Source organism: Pongo abelii, chromosome 19 (assembly GCF_028885655.2).
Source record: "Pongo abelii isolate AG06213 chromosome 19, NHGRI_mPonAbe1-v2.0_pri, whole genome shotgun sequence".
Lineage (NCBI taxonomy): Eukaryota > Metazoa > Chordata > Mammalia > Primates > Hominidae > Pongo > Pongo abelii.
In genome coordinates, this window is record NC_072004.2 from 88,685,240 (window position 1) to 88,706,007 (window position 20,768).

The 20,768-nt window shown below is 52.0% G+C and overlaps 1 protein-coding gene across 3 annotated transcripts in view; it reads right to left on the reverse strand.

The window, feature by feature from the left end:
* Positions 1-20,768, reverse strand: part of CDC42EP4 (CDC42 effector protein 4) — a 28,392-nt gene that overhangs the window by 7,430 nt on the left and 194 nt on the right. Inside the window, exon 1 of one of the 3 annotated variants that reach the window (XM_024234685.3) lies at positions 19,774-20,767. The exons of 1 other annotated variant lie outside the window; for it this stretch is intronic. The gene's annotated coding sequence lies outside the window, so the exon portion shown is untranslated. One more of the 3 variants, XM_054535715.2, reaches the window with a different exon arrangement.

A 20,768-nucleotide genomic window follows, 5' to 3' on the forward strand; every position in this document is an offset into this window, starting at 1 on the left:
GGGGACAGCAGGGAAACTCAGCTGAAATCACGGCCATCCTGGGCTAGCCCTGGGGTCCCCAGGATCTTGTTCAACCCCACACCCCAGAAAGACAGGGACAGGTCTACCCGGTGCTGCCTGCTGCCATGGTCTCGCTTCCTGGGGGGCTGGGAACGAGACTTTGTGGCTTGTGGAAAGCCATCTTCAATACCCAGCAAGGAAGGGTCCTGAGAGAGTTGGGGCCTAGAGGGAGTCAAGCATCCATCCCACTGCCCCAGCGAGGAGGGGGCTGCGGTGCCTGGCAGTCCACACTGGGGATGAGGCCTGGGTGTCTGGAGCTCAGACTAGACAGGCCACCCAGCAGGATTGAGGGTCAGCAACAGCTTGGTTTCACCAGCCTTGAGTGATCTTGAGTCACTCTGAGCTTCTAATAGGGAACTATTTGGAGGTGAGGAGCTGGATGATGGAGTTTAAGAGAAAGTAGGTGGGAGTCCTGCCAGAGGCCTGGGCCGGTCCTGGGGGCAGCTATGGTTTGGGAGGCCACAGGGCATTGTGGCTTTGGGAGGGGTTTTCAGAAGCACCGTGACTCAGCTCTGGGGAAGTGGCTAAAATAGGCTGCCCAACGTAGGGCAGGCACTCCCCATAGCCTGCCTTGGGCGGGACACCCCCACCCCACCCCCAGAAACCACATCCCACTTTCTTGGCAGGGTGAGGGAAAATGGATCACAGCTCACAGCCCTCCCTAGCTCTCCTGAGCCTCCGGAGGAATAGATTCCTCTACCCTCAGCCCACTGACCACGGAACCTTCCTTTAAGGTGGGAACGAGGAGCCCTCCCCAGAAGGTCAGGCCCCTGCTTGGGTCACACCGACCACACCTTTAGTTCAGCCCTGTTCCTGAGACTACAGAAGACCACCCTTACCTGGACCCCTCGCCTATCCTCCCTGGCCCTCCCAGCTTGACCAGCCCAGCAGACCCAGGGCAGAAGGACAGACGGGACCAACACTTCTCACTCCAAGTGACCAGGCAGTGGCCTGTCCCTGGCAGCTTGGCTTGAGGCAGGCGCCAGACCTGAGCTCTCATGGGGCAGCTAGGCAGGCCTCGCTCTCTGAAGCTGCCCTGTGGTTCACCCCGGTATACAGGGTACACAACATGCCTCAACGCCCACTGCCACTGCCTCCGCCACTGCTGCTGGGCAGCATGCCCTCTGCAGGGCCTTCCCCTAGCTGTTCTAATCAACCACCCGATGCCAGGTCCAGGCAATGTGGCTGGATAGCAGAGGGCTTTTAGTGCATGATGACTTTAGTTGTGACCTGGATCGGCAACAAGAGGCTTTGTTCCATTACTCATCATCCATTCACTCACTCCATGACTTCTGCAGACCCACCGATATTCACAAACTCTTCCAGGCCCTGGACATAGGCAGTGAAAATAGCACGCTGTTCTCCCAGGGCACATGTGTAGTGTGAGTGTGGGGGCTGGGGGTGGGGAATGAAGGTGTAAACCTATAAATAAAACGGTATCTCGTATTTCTCAGTATAAGGAGGGAAAGGGGTGGTGTGAGTGGGTGTGGGAGTCAGAGGGTCTGGGGGAGGCCCCTCTTGAGGAAGGAGCATCATGAGTTGAGAACCAAATGATAAGAAGGAACCAGCCAGGTCAGAAGCGACCCAGGCAGAGGGAACAGCGCGTGCAAACGCCGGGGTGTAGGGACAGGCTTGCAGCATTTACGGAATAGAATAAAAATCCATGCAGCCAGGGCCCAGGTTACACAGAGCCCTCCCTACCAGGCCACATAAAGAGTTCTGTTTTGTTTTTAGTTTTTATTACAGGCACCTGCCATCATGCCCGGTTAATTTTTGAATTTTTTGGAGAGACCAGGTTTCACCATGTTGGCTAGGCTGGTCCTGAACTCCTGACTTCAGGTGATCTGCCCGCCTCGGCCTCCCAAAGTGCTGGGATTACAGGCGTGAGCCACTGCTCCTGGCCGATTTTTGTATGTTTTTAGAGACGGGGTTTCACCATGTCAGCCAGGCTGGTCTTGAACTCCTGGCCTCAAGCAATCCACCCACCTTGGCCTCCCAAAGTTCTGGCATTACAGGCATAAGCCACTGCACCCAGCCCAGGTAAGGAGTTTGGAGGTCATTATAGATGTACAAGGAAACCGGCGACTGTTTGTAAGCAGGTGAGTGATTCAATCTGTGTATTTGGAAGCTCCCGGAGGTCCTGGCATTGGAGGAATGAAGGAGGGGAGGTGGAATTCAGTCAGGAGGCTGTTGCAGAAATGCAGGTCAAAGATGATGGAGACCAGGATGTGGGTCTGGCGAAGGGGGACACAGTGGGAGACATTTAGGCCATGTTTTGGAGGTAGAGATACTCGGGATTGTAGAGGGCCCAGAGGAGGAGAGAAAAGACAGGATCAAATGGGACTCCAGGCCTTCCAGGGGCAGCCTCTGGTCCTGGCCATCCTTTCTCAGGTTTTGCCTGGCAGGCCATGGCCCCTTCTCACAGGAGGGGCTGACATCCTACCCCTAGGCGGAACTTCACTTTGCCAAAACACAGGAGGCATTCTGCTACACAAGGCTTGTCAGATGGAACAGCACGCTGGAGGGGGTTGTGCAAGAGGCTCACTGGGACATGGGCCACAACTCTAAGAGGTGAGGGACTCTGGCTTTAGTCATCAGAGAAAAATCCAGTACTTTCTGGAACACTCACCAGCCTTATCCTGCAAAGATAGGAAAGCACAGGGAAGGTGGAAGACTGTGTTTCATTCAAACTGTGGCAGGGCTGAGGGCAGTTAAGTGAATGGGCGAGAACAGTGACTGCTTAGATACACGTGGTTACATGTTCCAGGCAGGACTTCAATGCCGACTGTGTTGTGATTTTAGCTGACTTTAGTATTCTTGGGGATCTTTTAACTCCTTCATGTGCCCTGCTCAAAAGCCCTTACATCTGGAAGTGTGCTGCGTGCGCAAGGAGGTTAAGGCTCACTGCTGTAATATTCTGAGCCTGAGTAGCCACAATCAAAAACCAAACACAAGGCCGGGCGTGGTGGCTCACACCTATAATCCCAGCACTTTGGGAGGCTGAGGCGGGTGGATCACCTGAGGTCAGGAGTTCGAGATCAGCCTGGCCAACATGGTGAAACCCCATCTCCACTAAAAATACAAAAATTAGCTGGGCGTGGTGGTGTGCACCTGTAGTCCCAGCTATTCAGGAGGCTGAGGCAGGGAGAATCGCTTGAACCCGGGAGATGGAGGTTGCAGTGAGCTGAGATCATGCCACTGCACTCCAGCCGGGGTGACAGAGCAAGACTCTGTCTCAAAAAAACAAAGAAACAAAAAAACAAACCCAGGATGGGAACATGAAATGTCACCATCAGGACTCCTGTACCATTTATGTATCTGTGTCAAATATCTCCTTAAAATACCTGGGTGTGGTGGGATCATACTTTCAAGATGGAAAGACCAAATTAAGGGACTTGCCCATGTCTATTGTCATTCCATGCATTAATTAATAAATTTTAGTTTACACACACACACACACCCCACACACACGCATGTGCACAAGTTTTGGTGTGTTCTTTCTAAATCCCAGTGGATTTTCTTTTTCTTTCTTTTTTTTTGAGACAGTTTCGCTCTTGTTGCCCATGCTGGAATGCGATGGTACGTACAATCTCGGCTCACTGCACCTCCACCTCCCGGATTCAAGTAATTCTCCTGCCTCAGCCTCCTGAGTAGCTGGGATTACAGGCACCCGCTACCACACCCGGCTAATTTTTGTATTTTTTTAGTAGAGACGGGGTTCCACCATGTTGGTCAGGTTGGTCTCGAACTCCTGACCTCAGGTGATCCACCTGCCTCGGCCTCCCAAAGTGCTGGGATTACAGGCGTTGAGCCACTGCGCCTGGCCCCAGTGGATTTTCTTAGGTACTCCTGGGGGTGCTAAAATGCAGCACCCACTGTGTCACATGACTCCCACTGAGATTGAGAGATGGCAGACATCTGGGAGAGGATCCAACCCAGTGGTCCTGATTAGGCTGTTGGGGCCAGGAGAGGTGACTTGCCAAAGGCCACTGAACTCACAAGGGAGCCGGGCGGTGCTGGAGCCCAAGCCTCTTGACTCCCACCCCAAAGATCTTCCCCAGATAACACCTCGATGGGCTCACCGCCAGGCACTAGGACAACCTTTTGATGTTTGCTACCATCTTGCCCAAATTAAGAGCTGGGAAAGAGAAGAGGGAAGGACCTTCCTCCCACTGAGCAATTGGCACTAGGTGCCACCAGGCAGGGAGAACATTACAAAACTCTGACCCAAGAGCTGCTCAGAGTCAAAATGGTCCCAGGGTGGGGTGGTCTTGCGGTACCTGAAACTCTGGCAAAATTTTTTCAAATAATGGCTTTAAAATAAATGATGGTTTTGGCTGGGTGTGGTGGCTCACGCCTGTAATCCCAGCACTTTGGGAAGCCAAAGTAGGTGGATCACCTGAGGTCAGGAGTTTGAGACCAGCCTGGCCAACATGGTGAAACACCGTCTCAACTAATAATACAAAGAAATTAGCCAGGCATGGTGGCGGGTGCCTGTAATCCCAGCTACTAGGGAGGCTGAGGCAGGAGAACTGCTTGAACCTGGGAGGCAGAGGTTGCGGCACACCGAGATCATGCCGTTGCACTCTAGCCCAGGCAGCAAGAGTGAAACTCCATCTCCAAAAAAAAAAAAAGAATGATGGTTTTAAAATGAATGTGATTTAAATGAATATGATTTACCTCCTAGAACTTAACCCTGTGGAACTATTTCAAAGGAGAAAAAAGTCACGCACATATTTGTTGAAGCCTTATTCATAATAGCGAAAGACTGGAGACAGGCTAGGTGCAGTGGATCACGCCTTTAATCCCAGCACTTTGGGAGGCCGAGGCAGGTGGACCACGAGGTCAGGAGTTTGAAACCAGCCTGACCAACATGGTGAAACCCTGTCTCTACTAAAAATACAAAAAAAAAAAAAAATTAGCCGGGCATGGTGGTGTGTGCCTGTAAGCCCAGCTACTAAGGAGGCTGAGGCAGGAGAATGGCTTGAACCTGGGAGGCAGAGGTTGCAGTGTGCCGAGATCGCGCCATCGCCTTCCAGCCTGGGCAACAGAGGGAGACTCCATCTCAAAAAAAAAAAAAGAAAAAAAGAAAGAAAGACTGGAGACAGCCTAATGCCCAGCGATGGAGGAATGGCTAAGAAAGCTGGGAGCCCTTAACTCAGAGCACCATTCAGCAGTCATGGAAAGTGGGAACTATGAAGACCACAGACAACATGGACCAAATGTTTACCAAATGGCATTAAATGGAAGCGCAAACAAAAGGCAGAACAGAGGCCGAGGCAAAGGTCAGGAGTGCAGTACCAGCCTGGCCAACTTGTTGAAACCCCATCTCTACTATTAAAAAAATACACGGCCGGGCACGGTGGCTCATGCCTGTAATCCCAGCACTTTGGGAGGCCGAGGAGGGTGGATCGCAAGGTCAGGAAATCGAGACCATCCTGGCTAACACGGTGAAACCCCATCTCTACTAAAATACAAAAAATTAGCCGGGCGCGGTGGGGGGGTGCCTGTAGTCCCAGCTACTTGGGAGGCTGAGGCAGGAGAATGGCGTGAACCTGGGAGGCGGAGCTTGCAGTGAGCCGAGATAGCGCCACTGCAGTCCAGCCTGGGCGAAAGAGCAAGACTCCGTCTCAAAAAAAAAAAAAAAAAAAAAAAATACACAAGGCCGGGCACGGTGGCTCACACCTGTAATCCCAGCAATTTGGGAGGCCGAGACGGGCAGATCACTCGAGGTCAGGAGTTCAAGACCAGCCTGGCCAACATGGTGAAACCCCATCTCTACTAAAAATACAAAATTAGCCGTGTATGGTGGCAGGCGCCTGTAATCCCAGCTACTTGGGAGGCGGAGGCAGGAGAATCACTTGAACCCGGGAGGCGGAGGTTGCTGTGAACTGAGGTCGAGCCATTGCACTCCAGCCTGGGGGACAAGAGCAAGACTTCGTCTCCAAAAAAAAAAAAAACATACACACACACACAAATTAGCCGGGTGTTGTGGCGCGTGCCTGTAATCCCAGCTACACGGGAGGCTGAGGCTGGAGAATCTCTTGAACCCGAGAGGCAGAGGTTGCAGTGAGCTGAGATCACGCCATTGCATTCCAGCCTGGGCAACAGAGTGAGACTCTGTCTCAAAAAAAAATAAATGAAAATTTAAAATAAATAGAAAAAAAGGCAGAACATATACTTGTTTATGCATAGTGGTTACAACTCTACACAAATATGCATCTGCGAATAAAGACTAAAATGGCACACAGAGAAATTAAGAAGTTATGTTAGCCTTGAGAGGAAAACAGGCTCTTTTTCTTGTTGTTTATTTATTTATTTATTTATTTTTGAGACGGAGTTTTGCTCTATCGCCCAGGCTGGAGTGTAGTGGCGCCATCTCAGCTCACTGCAACCTCCAACTCCTAGGTTCAAGCGATTCTCCTGCCTCAGCCTCCCAAGTAACTGGGATTACAGGTGCACACCATGACAGCTGGTTAATTTTTATATTTTCAGTAAAGACGGGGTTTCCCCATGTTGACCAGGCTGGTCTTGAACTCCTGACCTCAAGCAATCCACCTGCCTCAGCCTCCCAAAGTGCTGGGATTACAGGTGTGAGCCACTGCACCTGGCCTTTTTCTTTTTAAAACAAACAAACAAACAAACAAACAACAACAAAAAAAAAACCCAAAGTATCAAAGGTTTAAAGAAAAGGCATTCATTTCAAAACCAGCTTAAGACTATCTAGTTCTTTGGGTTCGGCAGCCACATCCCAGCATAAGATGCCAACTGGGGACTGAGTGAGAACTGGTCTCCATCCATACTCTGCCTCTCTTGTGTGAAAATCTCCCACTGATGTCTGTTCTCTCTTTTCCTCCCTCAAAATCACCCCCAAGCCAGACATGTTTATTAGGTCCTTGTTTTATTCTAAGTTGCCTGGGAGGAGGAAGTGGGCAACCTTTAATAACCTGACTTCAGGGGGCACAGGGAGATTGGGACCCTCTCAAAAAACAGAACTCGCTCTCCAACAGCTGCTTCCTGATGCTTAAGCCTCTCCAGCTGAGCAGGAGATGAGTGATAAGGATCACTCCCACCCCACCGGAGATCGGCCTGTTTCCAGTGACACTGAAGCTCCAAGCTGGAGGCCAGCCTCCCACATAACAGTGGGCTCCTCTCAGAGATATCCTGTGCAGGTGAAGGTTTTACTTCTACAGCCCTAGCTTGGCTAGACTGTCACTGCAAGGCAGCAGAGAAAACAAGAAGGGGTCACACGAGGGCAACCAGCACCCAGGGGCTCCAGCCACCACTGACCGCCAAGCTGTGTGCAGAATTAGATCATCCCTGGGGGTAGATCTCTAATGGGGAAGGCACTAAAGTGAGTCTTAGCTCAAGAGTCAGAGAAACAGGCTCCCTAATCCCCTTCTACCCTGTCCTTCCAGTACACCTCCCTCACTCAGTTCTCATTCACTGGGGTCCGCTGCGTGCCAAGCACTGTACTGAGGACAACATACATTTATGCCCTTGAAACTCAAAGCAAACTTGCAAGGAGGCTGCCCTGATTGCCCCTATTTTAAAGAACGAGAAACGGAGACTCAGACAGAGTGAATTATTTTACTCACTCTTCACATTTCACAGCTTTTTTTTTTTTTTTTTTTGAGACACGGCATTGCTATCACCCAGGCTGGAGTGTAGTGGTGCTATCGTGGCTCACTGCAGCCTCAACTTCCCGGGCTCAAGTGATCCTCCCCGGCCTCAGTCTCCCAAGTAGCTGGGGCCACAGGTGGGCACCACCATGCCTGGTTTATTAAAAATAAATACATAGGCTGGGCGCGGTGGCTCACGCCTGTAATCCCAGCACTTTGGGAGGCCGAGGCGGGCAGATCACGAGGTCAGGAGATTGAGGCCATCCTGGCTAACAAGGTGAAACCCTGTCTCTACTAAAAATATTTTTTAAAAAATTAGCCGGGCGTGGTGGCGGGCGCCTGTAGTCCCAGCTACTCGGGAGGTTGAGGCAGGAGAATGGCGTGAACCCGGGAGGTGGAGCTTGCAGTGAGCCGAGATCACGCCACTGCACTCCAGCCTGGGGGACAGAGCGACACTCCATCTTAAAAAATGTACACACACACACATATATTTTTAGTAGAGATAGGGTCTCGCTTTGTTGCCCAGGCTGCTCTTGAACTCCTAGCTTCAAGCAATCTTCCTGCTTCAGCCTCCCAAAGTGTGGGGTTACAAGCACGAACTATTGCACCCCACACCCAACCTCTCACAACTTCTAAGTGGTGATTTGAGCCCATTTCTGGCAGACCTTGGAGCATGTGATTTTCTATATGAGGTGATGCTGCCTGACCTGTGCAGGTGTCTGCAGCTGAGGATGTACATGTGGAGCAGGGTGGGGTAGGAAGGAAGGGTCTGGGAGCCGGTTAATCTAAGACTCTTGGAGCTAAGACTCACATTACTGCCTCCCCCATTAAAGCTCTATCCCCAGGCATGGCTGCATTTGAAACCTCCTAAAAGGAGATTTCCCTTACCCAGGAGCCCATTCCCACTTCCTGCTCTCAGGAACCTCCCAATGTTCCGGTGTTCTGGGAGGTGAGGGGTGGGGAGGATCACCCTGAAGCACAAGCCAGGACTCTGCTGGCATAGTCAGGAGTAGATCAGCACAAGGCCTCGCTTCTAGTGTGTTCCTGTCTGCTCTGTCCAAACTCCATCTTGTGTTCCTTGGTTATTCCAGCTCCCAGGAAGAAAAACCAGAACCATGACCCAACACCACTTGCCCCACCCTCACTGCCTGCATGCCAATCCATGCCAGGCACATTGATGCAAAGGTGCCACTGCACAGCCACCCTGGGGCAGATCCCATTTCCTGGAGATGAACATCCCCTACTTTGATGGCCCCTTCCTGGAGAAAGGGGCAAGGTCCCAGATTTCTTTCTTTTTTTTTTTTTTTTTTTGAGACGGAGTCTCGCTCTCACCCAGTCTGGAGTGCAGTGGCGCGATCTCGGCTCACTGCAAGCTCTGCTTCCCGGGTTCACGCCATTCTCCTGCCTCAGCCTCCCGAGTAGCTGGGACTACAGGCGCCCGCCACCACGCCCGGCTAATTTTTTTTGTATTTTTAGTAGAGACGGGGTTTCACCATGTTAGCCAAGATGGTCTCGATCTCCTGACCTCGTGATCCACCCGCCTCAGCCTCCCAAAGTGCTGGGATTACAGGCGTGAGCCACCGCGCCCGGCTTCAAGGTCCCAGATTTCATGACATGTCTTCCCCCCACCACCCCCAGACTCCAAGCTACAAGACAGTGCCCATTCCCCAGGTATAACTACTGGGAAGGGGGGTGAATCAGGGAGAGCAGGGATCATAGAGTGACCTGAAGGAGGAAAGCAATAGTGCACACCAGAACCTCCCAGCTACTTCCACTTTCTGCCGTCTCTCTATGGGTTAATAATAGTTGACCCTCCACTGTCCACCAGCCACTTCTGGCTTCTGAGCACTTGAAGTGTGCTTCTGAGTACTTGACATGTGGCCGGTATGGAATAATAAACACTGGAGACTGGGAAGGTGGGAACACAGTGAGGGATGAGAAGTTACTTAATGGGTACAATGTACACGATTGGGTGATGGTTACACTACAAGCCCAGACTTCACACTACACAATATATCCATGTAACAAAACTATACTTGCATTCCTTATATTTATACACATAAAAATACATAAAAATAAAAAATAGGCAGGGCACGGCGGCTCACGCCTGTAATCCCAGCACTCTGGGAGGCTGAGTCAGGCAGATCACCTGAGGTCAGGAGTTCGAAACCAGACTGTCCAACATGGTGAAACCCCATCTCTATTACAATACAAAATTAGCCAGGCATGGTGGTGTGCAACTGTAATCCCAGCTACTTGGGAGGTTGAGGCAGGAAGTATTGCTTGAACCCGGGAGGCAGAGTTTGCTGTGAGCCGAGATCATGCCATTGCACTCCAGCCTGGGCAAAAAAGAGTGAAACTCTGTCTCAAAAAAAAAAAATCTGGCAAGTCCAAAAGTCCAAATGGTTATGTGCACAAGTGGAAAATACACACTGGACTTCTAAGATTTAGTATAAAAAAAGAGGATGTATAAAATATCTCATTAACATTTTTATACTGATGATGTGTTTAAATGATATTCTGAATATAGTGAGTCAAAATGTACCATCTATTTCCTCTTACTTGTTAAAATGTAACTATTAAAATATAAATTATGTATGGCATTTGCCTAAGACTTCTATTGGAGAGCAATAATTTAGACATTTTCCCCCTTATTACACAAGCAGCATGTTCCCTTGTAGATGGATAAATAAAGCCAACCATTGTTCACAGCTGGGTCAAAATATTTACGTTAACAATTTATGCTACATTGTTTTAAATTAAATCTTAATACCTAATTTTTACATCCAATCAGGCATTGAATGGCTAGGCTGTTTCCATTTTCAGTTGAAACTCTGTAAGGTCCTTTCAGGCAATTATGTGCATATCCTTAACTATTGCCAGATGATACATTCTTGTGAGTTTGTCCCCCAGGCTGGAGTGCAGTGGTGTATCTCAGCTCACTGCAACCTTCCACTCCTGGGTTCAAGCAATTCTTGTGCCTCAGCTCCCAAGTGGCAGGGGCTACAGGCACACGCCACCATGCCCAGCTTTTTTTTTTTTTGAGGCCGAGTCTGTATTGCTGAGTCTGGAGTGCAGTGGTATGATCTCAGCTCACTGCAACCTCTGCCTCCTGGGTTCAAGCGATTCTGGTGCCTCAGCGTCGAGGCATGTGCCACCATGCCCAGCTAATTTTTGTATTTTTAGTAGAGACAGGGTTTCACCTTGTTGGCCAGGCTGGTCTTGAACTCCTGACCTCAGGTGATCCACCAGCCTCGGCCTCCCAAAGTGCTAGGATTACAGGTGTGAGCTACTGCACCCGGCCGGGAAGCTACCTTTTTTTCCCCTAATATATTTAACGGCCACCCCACCGAGCTTATACTACCTTACAGGCTCTAATCAACTATATGATTGAATCTTTTGGGCTTTGGAAGTGGATAAGCTCATCATCTGCAACTAATAATAATTTTGCCTCCTCCATTCCTCATTATCTCGTTAGATTTGTTACACTGCCAATATAATGTTGAATAATACCACTGACATGAAACATCTCTCTTTCTGGCACTTACAGTGATATCCTAAACCTCCGGCATCTAATCCAGCAGCCACAAGCCACATAAGGCTACTGACTACTTAACACGTGGTTAGTGTGATTAAGGAGCTGAATTTTTAATTTATTTTTTTTTTGAGACAGGGTCTCACTCTGTTAACCAGGCTCAAGTACAGTGGCACAATCACAGCTCATTGCAGCCTCAACCTCCTAGGCTCAAGCAATCCTTCCATCTCAGTCCTGAGTAGCTGGGACTACAGGTGTGCACCACTATGTTGCCCAGCCAAGTCTTAAAATTCCTGGCCTCAAGTGTAATCTCAAAGTGCTGGGATTACAGATATGAGCCACCACACGTGGCCAGAATTTTAAATTTTAATTATTTTACATTTAAAAATTGATAATTGGCCGGGCACAGTGGCTGAAGCCTGTAATCCTAGCACTTTGGGAGGCCGAGGCGGGCGGATCACGAGGTCAGGAGTTCGAGACCATCCTGGCCAACATAGTGAAACTCCGTCTCTACTAAAAATACAAAAAAATTAGCCGGGCGTGGTGGCGGGCGCCTGTAGTCCCAGCTACTCAGGAGGCTGAGGAAGGAGAATGGCGTGAACCTGGGAGGTGGAGCTTGCAGTGAGCCGAGATGGCGCCACTGCACTCCAGTCTGGGGGACAGAGCCAGACTCCGTCTCAAAAAAAAAAAAAAAAAAAAAAATTGATAATTTGCCAGGCGCGGTGGCTCATGCCTGTAATCCCAGCACTTTGGGAGGCTGAGGCGGGCGGATCACCTGAGGTTGGGAGTTCGAGACCAGCCTGACCAACATGGAGAAACGCTGTCTCTACTAAAAATACAAAATTAGCTGGGCATGGTGGCGCGCATGCCTGTAATCCTAGCTACTCGGAAGGCTGAGGCAGGAGAATGGCTTGAACCCAGGAAGCAGAGGTTGCGGTGAGCCGAGATTGCACCATTGCACTCCAGCCTGGGCAACAAGAGTGAAACTCCATCTCAAAAACAAACAAACAAACAAACAAAAACTGATAATTGGCCGGGAACGGTGGCTCACACCTGTAATCCCAGCACTTTGGGAGGCCAAGGAGGATGGATCACTTGAGGTCAGAGGTTCGACCCCAGCCTGGCCAACATGGTGAGACCCTGTCTCTACTAAAAATACAAAAATTAGCCCAGCGTGGTGGTGGGCACCTGTAATCCCAGCTACTCGGGAGGCTGACACAGGAGAATCGCTTGAACCCAGGAGGCAGAGGTTGCAGTGAGACGAGATCATGCCACTGCACTCCAGCCTGGGCAACAGAGCAAGACTGTTGTCTCCAAAAAAAAAAAAAAAAATTAATTTCCCCTTTCTTTAGTTCTTAAAACATGGCTCCTAGAAAGCATAAAGTTCCATATGTGACTAGGGTCACATTCCTATTGACAGCACCGTCCTAGGGCTAGTCCCACTGATCATCCTGCTCACTGTGATTTAAATATCACACAAGTGTTTTCCACCACCTTAAGGAATTCACAATTCTTACAGTTTATGGGAAAATGATGCCAATAACTCACTCAGCCAGGCTGAGTTATGGGAAAACACACTACGGCTTAAAATAATTTACCCTTTAATTGCTGGAAGATATAGCATAAGGAGTCTAGTCTAGTTTAAACGGTGACTCATTATCAAGAACACTCCGGAATAACATCTCTCCATGTGGATCCCAACAGATAGCAAGACTGTGTGCTGAGGAACCCACTCTAAGGAAATACTATTCTAGACCCTACCTAACCTCAGGGGTAGACCCCTCCCCAGACTCTGCAGTAACTATTCCTGGGTCACATGTCATGGAGAAAATATAAGAAAGAACTAAGATTTGTTGAGCTTTTTACTCTGCACCAGGCATTGTGTTAGGTGATTTATTTTGATTAAACTGTCTCTTTTCTTCTTTTTTTATTTTTTCTGAGAGAGGGTCTTGCTTTGTCCCTCAGGCTGGAGTACACTGTAGCAGTGCAATCAAGGCTCACCGTAACCTCAAACTTCTGGGCTCAAGCCATCCTCCTACCTCTGCTTCCCAAAGTGCTGGGATGATAGGCGCGAGCCACTGTAGCCTGCCTTTCTTTAAACTTTGTAGTCATACATGGTCCCAAGCATTTGAAAAAGTTTATCTCATGTATTCTTCCCAACAATCCCACGGAGTTATCATTATCATCCCCAGCTCGCAGATAAGAGCACTGAGACTTAGAGGGGCACGTGCTTTACTCAAGTCACACACAGTTGGTTAGGAGAGGGAGACACAAGAATCCAGATGTGCTGGACTCTGGGTTTGTTCCACTCCACCATAAGGAACATCGGGGTGGCAGGGGGCAAGGGGGACAGTGGATCATAAGCGTCCCTGGGGCTCAGGCCTGGGAGGGCTGCTGAAGGCTCTGGATGCATGAGTACACATGGGATACGCAGTTTTGCACACAATTTCAGGTTAACATCTCCTGAGTCTGAGCACCTCATTCCCCACCACTCCAGGGAACGTATAGATTAATCCTGGAAAATACAGACTACAGCCCAGTGCCCCAGGTCCATCCAGGGGAGCCCCCTGCTCGTTGTGGGCTGGGAACCGGCTGCCCTGCTTGTCTCCTTCGTCTTCGTTCCTGCACACACCTCATCCTTATCCTCATCCTCATCCCAGAACCACAGCCTTCAGGCCAGGGGAGAAGCAGGTCAGTGGGAGGTGAAGGGGAAACCTTCCCTCACCTCCTGGGAATTAGAACAGCACAGAGAAGGGAAGAAAAAGGAGCCAAGACTAGGGAGTGACCGGAAGCAACAACGGAGGAGTCAAGACGAAGAGGAGCCAGTGACTCAAGGACATCCGGCAACTTCACTTGATTACAGGGCCCTTCCTGGAAACGTGTGCTTCCCAGAGCCACCACCCGACGCCAGCCACCAGCAGAGGGACCATCTGGGCGAGGCAGGATGGATGCCTGGTTGGGGGCCCCCATACAGGCTGGGCCCTCCTCCTCTGGGAGTGGTGCTACTACTGGGCAGCAGGGTGCCTCCCTCCTGCTCGGGAGGGATTGCAGAAGAAAGTGCCGCGCTTGAAATCAGATCTGCCAGGCCTTGTTTGGTTTCACTTTGCCTCTCCTAAGAGCCGGGTGCTCAGCTGAGAACTGGGAATTTCAAGGCCACCTGGGGGTCTCCAGAAGGAGACTGGCAGATCTAAACTCCCTCCAGAGCAGACAGGCAAATCTTGCATCTTGGCCCTGCTGGAAGTTGGGGACAAAGAGCCCCACACTCCCTAGGTCACAAGCTGCCCTGCCATGTGGGTCAAGTTATTTGTGCCTCAGTTTCCTCATTAGCTCTCAGAGCAATTGATAACATTACGTACCTCCCAAGTGCTGTGCTGGGGTGAGCACAATTCTATGTGTGCTATAAAGATGATGCTGTCACACCCAGTGACACTCCAGCCACTGTCACTTCCCAAACTTCATAGAGAACAGCCACCTGAGAGCACCTAATTCAAAAGTCTGTACGGTGAAACGTGGGCTGAGACAATGGGTTGACCCTTTTCAAAGTCCTGGGGGTTCCCAGGATTATATGATGCAGGGGGAAGGGTCCCCCAAGCTGCTGAAGCCCAGGTACAGATTCTGCCCTCCCTCTGTAGTCTCTGCCAGCAGTGGGGGCAGGAAACCCTCGGATCTGGTTTCTTTCCTGATCTGAGTTCCCTCATCCCGTCACCTTTTAACCTTTAATGATGCCAGAGGGAGGAGCCTGGCTTTTCTCAGACAAGATGGTGAGGTGGAGGTGGGAAAAGAGAAGCTCCTCCATTCCTTCCTAGGATAAGGGTAAAAGTAACTCAGGAATTTGCCAGACCCCGGGTGCTACTAGCAACAAATAATGCACAGGCCAGGCGCCGTGGCTCATGCCTGAAATCTCAGCACATTGGAAGGCAGAGGCAGAAGAGGGAGGATTGCTTGAGCCCAGGGGCTTGAGACCAGCCTGGGCAGCACAGTGAGACTCTGTCTCTAAAAAAAAAAAAAAAAAAAAAATTAAATTAGCCAGGCATGGTGGCACACATCTATAGTCTCAGCTACTCAAGGCTGAGGTGGGAGGATCTCTTGAGCCCAGGAGTTTGAGGCTGCAGTGAGCTGTGATTGCACCACTGTACTCCAGCCTGGCCAACAGAGCAAAAAGCCTGTCTCAAAACAAAAAAATAATGCACAAAACTTCAACATGATCAACCCCCAATAAAATATAATCTGATCTTCTGGACCTAACCAGATTCTCCTTAGAGGTAACCACAAATCGAACTGCGAGCCCCTAGGCTCTTTTTGGGCTCTCTACTCCTTGTACCACTCGACAAAGCCTTAAGCCCAATTCCAGGACTTGAGGGGAACAGGTCCCTTTCTGATGCTTCAGGGTTGGAGGCAACAGTGTAAGGAAAAAAGAAGGTTGCACTGAGTGAAGACCCGAGGTAGAGAGGAAGGACAGGCAGGGAAAAGAAGCTGGCACAGAGAACCTGGCTTCGTTGGCACACTTGGAGAGATTCAAAGCTGGGGTCTCCAGACCAAGTTCAGTGACTGCCAGAACTGCAGGTGCCCGGGCAAAAGGAGTACCCAGAGTCTCATCCTGGGAGGTGGAGGCTGCCCCAGACAACCGCTGCTACCGTGATGGCCAAGGCAGAAGATGGTGGCTGAAGCAGCTCTGGCTGAGCACAGACATCCAGGGATCCTTCTTGCCTGGCACTGTGGTTTTTCCAGATGCCTTCAGCTCCATCTTTGGGGTGACAGGGAAACACCAGGTGTGCAGAGCAGTTTCTTACAGGTGGGTTAAGAACTGTAAGCCTTCATTAATGACCACACCCTAAACTGTGCTCACCTGAATCCCAAAAGAGAGCCCCTTCCTCAGCTTGAGTGGAGACGGCCAGTTCCCCTGTTCCTGGCAAGGGAGGGCTTTGGATGCCAGCACTGCCATCCTGGCACAGAGCCCAGAGCTGCAAGCTGGTAGTGCCTGGGGGAGACTCCAATGTAAGTTAGTTGGAAGGAAGCCCAAGTCTCCTCAAGGAGGCGTATTTTAAGCTGGAGCTTTAGGGGCACGGTGAGCGGGAACGTGGAAAACTAATGTCTGAATTTTTCTTTCTTTTTTTTTTTCTTTTTAGACGGAGTCTCGCTCTGTCGCCCAGGCTAGAATGCAGTGGCGCGATCTCGGCTCACTGCAAGCTCCGCCTCCCGGGTTCACGCCATTCTCCTGCCTCAGCCTCCCAAGTAGCTGGGACTACAGGTGCCCACCACCAAGCCCAGCTAATTTTTTGTATTTTTTAGTAGAGACAGGGTTTCACTGTGTTAGCCAGGATGGTCTCGATCTCCTGACCTCCTGATCCACCCGCCTTGGCCTCCCAAAGTGCTGGGATTACAGGTGTGAACCACCGCGCCTGGCCCTGAATTTCTCTTTTTCTTTTTTTTTTTTTGAGATGGAGTCTCACTCTATCGCCCATGCTGGAGTGCAGTGACATGATCTCAGCTCACTGCAACCTCCACCTCTTGGGTTCAAGAGATTCTTGTGTCTCAGCTTCCCCAGTAGCTGGGATTATAGGTGCACGCCACCATGCCCGGCTAATTTTTGTATTTTTAGTAGAGACAGGGTTTCACCATATTGGCCAGGCTGATCTCGAACTCCTGACCTCAAGTGATCTGCCCGCCTTGGCCTCCCAAAGTGCTGAGATTACAGGCGTGAGCCACTGTGCCCGGCCCTAATGTCTGAATTTCCTTCCCAACGCACTCAAGCAAAAAGGGCTGTGTCCAGTGCCACATGTGGGCTCCTTCCAGCGCTACCATCCAGTTCCGTGCCGAGAGAGGGCAGGCATGGACTTGGCCTTCCTAGAGCGCCCCAGAAGCACTGGCTGGAGTTGGCCTTCAGGACACTCTGCCAGATGACCCCTCAAAGTGTCCCCAGCTCCAGAATTTGGTTCTTTTCCCCACGGTCGAGAAAAATCCTCCAGTACATAGGTCAGAAGAGCTACGCAGAGCTCAGGTCAGCTCTGTTTCCAGGGTGAGATTGCTCAACCCTTCTCCCTCCGCCCACAGGCCTTATCTCTGGCATCAACCCAGCCCCCATTCCTCCAAAGGATGGACTCCTCCCTCCCCCCACAGGGACAAACTCCTCTGAGTCTGCAGAACCAGAATGAGAACACAGAAGGCTGGACTTACTGCTAACCAAGCGCAACCCTGACCACTCTGGCTTCTGACTTCTTCACTTCGAACCCAATCCAAACGTGGGGGCGTGGGGTGGGGGAGAATGAAAGGGAGAGGCCAACATCAAACACCTTTCGGCTACACCTGTGCACAGACAGCCCTGGCCGCAGAAATCAATCAGTCACTCTAAAGGGGTGGAAGCCCTGGGCCACTGCCAACCCAAGGCCCTTCTGGAAAAGCTCTGGACTTGTAAAGAAGGGTTAGCCAGGGCTGGGTGCAGTGGTTTACACCTGTAATCCCAGCTCTTTGGGAGGCCGAGGTGGGTGGATTGCCTGAGCTCAGGAGTTCGCGACGAGCCTGGGCAACACAGTGAAACCCCGTTTCTACTAAAATACAAAAAAAATTAGCCAGGAGTGGCAGCATGCACCTATAGTCCCAGCTACTAAGGGAGGCTGACGCAGGAGAAGAATTGCTTGAACCCGGGAGGTGGAGGATGCAGTAAGCCAAGAGTGCACCACCGCACTCCAGCCTGGGCGACAGAGCAAGACTCTGTCTCAAAAAAAAAAAAAAAACAAAAAAAAAAGGGTTTGTCAGGTGCAGTGGCTCATATCTGTATGCCCAGCACTTTGAGAGGCTGAGGTGGGGGAAGATCCCTTGAGCTCAGGAGTTCAAGACCAGCCTGGGCAACATGGTGAAACCCCACCTGTACAAAAAATACAAAAAATAGCTGGGCGTGGTGGTGGGCGCCAGTTGTCCCAGCTACTTGGGAGGCTGAAGTGGGAGGATAGCTTGAGCCCAGGAGGTCCAGCCTGCAGTGAGCCTTGACTATGACGCTGCACCGCAGCCTGGGCGACAGACCAAGACCTGGTCTCAAAAAAATTAATACATAAAATAAAAATTATTTTTAAAATCAAAAGACTGGTGTAAGATTCCTCTCCCAGGTCAACACTCACTCCCCTGACCTTTATACATGAGACCTCCCCTTTGCTTCTGACTCTTGGTCTCTGGTCCTGTGAGGTGCTGTCGGGTTCCAGAGGCAGCAGCACAGTGGAGGCAGGGTGCAGAGGATGGGGACAAGCATGGTGGGTGGGCAAGGGTAAGGCAGAAACCAGGGGAAAAGAGAAGAGGAATCCAAAAATAGAGAGGCAGAAACCCCAGAAAATGGAGAATCGTTCACCGCACAGGCCTAGGCTGTACAGCACAGCAGGAGCAAGCTGCCCTCTGTGAGCAGGGACCCTAGGACTTCAGGGAGATTTCAGAGGGGAGGCGCTGAGACTCACCCCAGAACCACCGCCCATATGATCACAGGGCCCCCTCCTAGTCCCTTGCAGGGGTCCACCAGGATGCCTGGGAATCCACTTGGGATCTTCCCAAATTCACTGAACCCCCCCCTTGTGGGAAGGAGCAGCTGTCTTCAAGGAGTGGAGAGGCAAAGTCCAAGTTCAGAGGAGATAAACCACCCCACTAATCAGTCAGTCACATGCGCAGCTCACACAGGGCAGTTGATGAGAGCAGGAAAAGGTAGGACACCCCCGCATTCAGCAGGCACTGGCTTCCCAGCAGAGATAGAGCCTCAGAAGATCCTGGTGGATGCCCCGTTATTGCCCCAGGAGCCCCTGGGGCTGCCAGGGGCTCTCTCAGGGCCTGGCTCAGTCCCAGCCAACTCCCGATTTCTGGGAGAAATCTGCAGCTCAGCAATCCCTTCCTTTGTGGCCTGTTCTTTGTTCTCTTAAAATTCAGTCCATCCTGCTGGTGGTCCCTCCTCCACCCTAGCCTCAGAAGCGGGCGGGGGCTGAGGGAGTTATTGGAAACCCAGACTGCCAAAGAAGTCGCCTTGCAGGAGGCCCCTGTCACCGGCCCCTCATTATTTACACTCGCTGGATGGGACCTTTCTCTGGTACAGATGGCTGCTGGGGTTCGGACGAGAGAGAGATTTTCCCTCCAGCACCCTGGACCCTCAGGGGAGGGCAGGGGGCTTCGCAGCGACGGGGGCTCCCAAGGACTCCACCCGGATCCAGCTGCTCAGCTATCTGGGCAAACAGTGGGCACCGGGCACCCAGTAAGGAATGTGGGAGCTGGTCAGATTGCAAGGGGTGGGAGTCGTGGAAAGAGAGAAGTTCCAGAGGCAACAAGAAAAGAAAACGCATTGTATTTCCCCTCCATTCTCCCAGGGAGAAAAAGAAAACTTCCAAAGCCCAGGCCGCAGTCACTGGGAAAACACAGGGAACCTGGTTTGAGTTAGCAGAGAGCACCCCTCCCCCAGTCTCTCACACACACTCACACACACACACACACACATACACACACACATGCACTTCAGTCCTCTCCCAGGAAGCTGGCTCAGCCTCAGCCCCGGCTCCCGCCCTGCTCTCCAGTCCTCCCGGCCGGGGCACTCACCGGCTGACGGGATCCCCGCGGGCAGGACGGCTCCTGGGGAACGCGCCAGGGGCAGGGGGCAGTTTTGTAACCCCGGCTGGGGGCGCTCCGCGGAGGGGGCGGGGCCAGGGACGGCCGATCCGCGCGAACCCGCCCCAAGCGGGCGATTAAATCATTAACCGACCGCTCCCGCCTGCGATCCCGCTGAGTGCGCTGAGCTCGGGGCGCACCAGCCCCAGGAGCGGCCGTCTCCCCGGCTCCAAGGGGGCGGGTCGCTCGACTGCCCTCCTCCTGCACCCCGCCGGGAGGCGCCTCGGCCTCCCGGGCTTCCGAGGGAGCGGGCGGAGCGGGAGCCTGGCGGGGGAGGGAAGGGTTCGCGGGGCGGGAGTAGGGGAACGGAGGACCATTTGTTCCTTCGGCCATTCCCTTCCAGACAGCTCCTTCCCTCTGGCTCCCCGGCCGGGTGACATTGGGTGGCGTGTGCTGCACTGTGTGTACGAGAGCGAGATGTGTACACGCCTCTGCCCGTACAGGCGGAGAATTCGGTTCTTATTCATGGAGAACTCCGGGCGCACACACGCCCCCCTCGCGGAGATCGCGGGCCGCGCGCCGCCGATTGCTGCGCTCCTGCCCACACCGACACACACCCCATTCCTGGGAAGGGGGAGGCCCTTGAAAACGGCCCCCAACCCCCCCAGCGGCACTCTTGGCCAGGGCCGGGAGTTCCAGCGTGGAGAGAGGAAATCGAGTCCCGGCAACGCTGCGCCCGGCTCCCTGCCACCTCCTCCTCCGCACATCCCGCTCTGCCAGGACACTGGGTGCGCGGCTCAGGGTCCCAGACACCGCGGCGGGCGCGGTGAGAAGCGCGAGCGCCGAGAAGTGGGGGCTCTGCGCCCTTCTCCCCGCTCCGCGGCCTCGCATCCTCAGCTTCGATCCTCTCTGCCCCACAGGGGGACTCAAGACCCCCAAGCCCACCCAGGCCACCCAGCGCGAAGGCGGCTACCACAGCCAGAGGC